Here is a 2,804-nt window from a genome sequence, read left to right on the forward strand (position 1 = left end):
TTTTGCCTTTTCTAGGGCCGCTCCTGCGGCATATGGAGGTTCCCAGGCTAGGGGTCCAATCGAAGCTGTAGCCACTGCCCTACACCAGAGCCACAGCAACACGGGATCCGAGCTGTGTCTGCAACCTATACCACAGCTCACGGCTATGCCGGATCCTTAATCCACTGAGCAAGGCCAGGGATCAAACCCTCAACCTCATGGTTCCTAGTCAGATTCATTAACCACTGAGCCACAATGGGAACTCCAGGCTCCCAAAGTTTTATCAGTTGCTATATTTGTCTTCAAAAACAAAACTCTGGGTGATGGATGACCTTTCACCCTCTGGGTCTATCATGATGCTATTTCAATAACCTGTAGGCTGTAGATGAGTCTTAACGTTCTGGGTCTGGACACATTTGGGTGATGGAGTACATGACAGAAGCAGCGAACCACAGTGTCAGCCCATTAATGTGAAGTTAGTTTCAGTGTTGAGTGGGATAACATAGTGGTGAATAAGCATTCTGGAAGCCTGTGAATGTTGGTGTGGGCGGGAAGTTTTGTTAAGCAGGAAAGCAAATTCAAATCCAAAACACGTTGCTCTTCTAGTAAGGGCACTTTTCTCATATGCCCTTGAGGTCTCAGCTTGCCTTACATGCCCACATGGTAGCCCACAGAAACCACGGAGGGAGAAATGCCCAGAGCCCAGAGGAGGAGACCGCCAGCACTACCAGGCAAGCAGGGGCAGGGTTTTGGCATTCAGTCCCAGCATTCTGACATTCAAGGGCTGAACAGAAGATGGTGTTGGCGGTGGTTTGGAGAGAATTCCTTTCGTTCCCTGGCCACATTGTTCCTGGCTTTGTTACATTCAAGCCTAATTCATATCATGGACTTGGGTTTTGTTTTTAATTGCTGGACACCTATTCCACAGAAGCTGTGACCAAATGAGCCTTGGTGAGTGGAGATCCAGGGTGCTGAGCCCTCGTAGAGCCTGCACATCTGCCTCCACGCCCATGGCATCACTAGCTACCATTGGAGCCCCTGGAGAAAGAAGTGAGCTGGCAGGTGGAGGATAGGTCAAACTTTTCACCTGGTTATTGAGTACTTCCTCTGCAGTGGGGGTCTTTTGGTGGGTTTTCACAAAGAACCAAAGACCCTGGATCCATTTGGAGTGAAGCCCTGTATGCCTCTTCTCCCAGATTTCCTTGTCATCAGCTCTCATTCTCCATCCTTCCAGGTCTCTAGCTGCTAAGCTAAGCCATTAGGAGCTGACCACTGCTTGGTGACATACATGCCCCAGGCCATTTCTCCTTTCAGACAAAGTGGTTGACAAGATGAAATGCTTGCATCTGTGTCTATTGGAAACCTCCCCTTCTCAGCTCTTTTTTTTTTTTTTTTTTTGTCTTTTTGCCTTTTCTAAGGCCACTTCCCGAAACATATGGATGTTCCCAGGCTAGGGGTTGAATCAGAGCTGTAGCCGTCGGCCTATGCCAGAGCCACAGCAACGCTGGATCCAAGCTGTGTCTGCAACCCACACCACAGCTCACAGCAACACCGGATCCTTAACCCACTGAGCAAGGCCAGGGATCAAATTCGAATCCTCATGGTTCCTAGTCGGATTCGTTAACCACTGTGCCAGGAGGGGAACTCCCTCAGCTGTTCTTCAGCTGAGCTGGGCCCAGGTGCTGTGGCAGCCACTGGGGGCTGCTGCCATCATATTGTGGAGGTTGTCTGTTCCATCTCCTGGACTTTGACAACGTCCCCACGTCAGACGAGTAGGCCGAGGAGGATGGCAGTGTGGCAGGAGCAGGCACAGCATATGCAATTTGTTCTGTCTTCCATTTCTGGTCAAACTCAGTCCTAAATAGAAAACTTGCACTTGATTCTGAGAAGCACCATAATTTGCTAATTAAAGGCATGGACTTTGGACCTGGAGGGCCTGGGTTCAAACCAAGCTTGCTCCTTATTAGCTATGTGACTCCGGGGAAAATTGCTTATCCGCTCTCTGCTTCTTTCCTCATCTGAAGTAGGGATCATAGCAATAATAACAGTACTATTGCTCAGAAGTGTGGCGGGGATTAAAGGGATGTTACCAGTAATGCGCTTAGAACAGAGCCTGGCACATGCTGCCCACACAGTAAATGTTAGCTGACTTTATGGCTGAGTGGATCAGATGACCCCTGGCTGACAATGGGCACCCGTTCCTTGGTTACCCAATGTCGCATGATCAGGCTGCCTGTATGAACTAGTGCCAAGCAATAAGCCAAGACTGGTTTCTCTAAAGGAGAACAGTTACATGCCGCGGAGCGCATGGCTTGGCTGCAAAGCCCTGGGGGCCTGTGCTCTGATTCGTCTTTCTGGACGTGCCAAAGCTCCATTCAGCTGCTCTCTGTGCCACAGGTGCTTGGAGCATGCTGGATTCACTGGATCAGAGGGCAGAGATTTCTGGACCAGCTGAAAGCCTTCTCTTGCTTCAGCTGCCCTCCAAGCTGGCAACGTCTCAGAGTGCTAAAGACATGAGCTGAAACAGCACATCTAAATCTGGCCTCCAAAATCCAAAGAGAAGTGCAAGTTACACATTATTATATGTTATTTCTAACATCCAGATAGAATAGAGGTAACTAACCTCAGGGGCCTAGATCCTAATAAAAAGGTGTTAGTAACCAGGGAGAGATGAAATTTTGGGTTTTATTACCTTTGGTTTGAATATGATTTAACTGTAAATATATGTAAGTTTCCATAATGACCGTGTTTACCAACCAACTCAGTAAATTCCTGAAAATCTAACAATTGGCTTTTGTGAACTGGGATAAGCAGTCTCTGGTCAT

Source organism: Sus scrofa, chromosome 8 (assembly GCF_000003025.6).
Source record: "Sus scrofa isolate TJ Tabasco breed Duroc chromosome 8, Sscrofa11.1, whole genome shotgun sequence".
In the NCBI taxonomy this organism is placed as follows: domain Eukaryota; kingdom Metazoa; phylum Chordata; class Mammalia; order Artiodactyla; family Suidae; genus Sus; species Sus scrofa.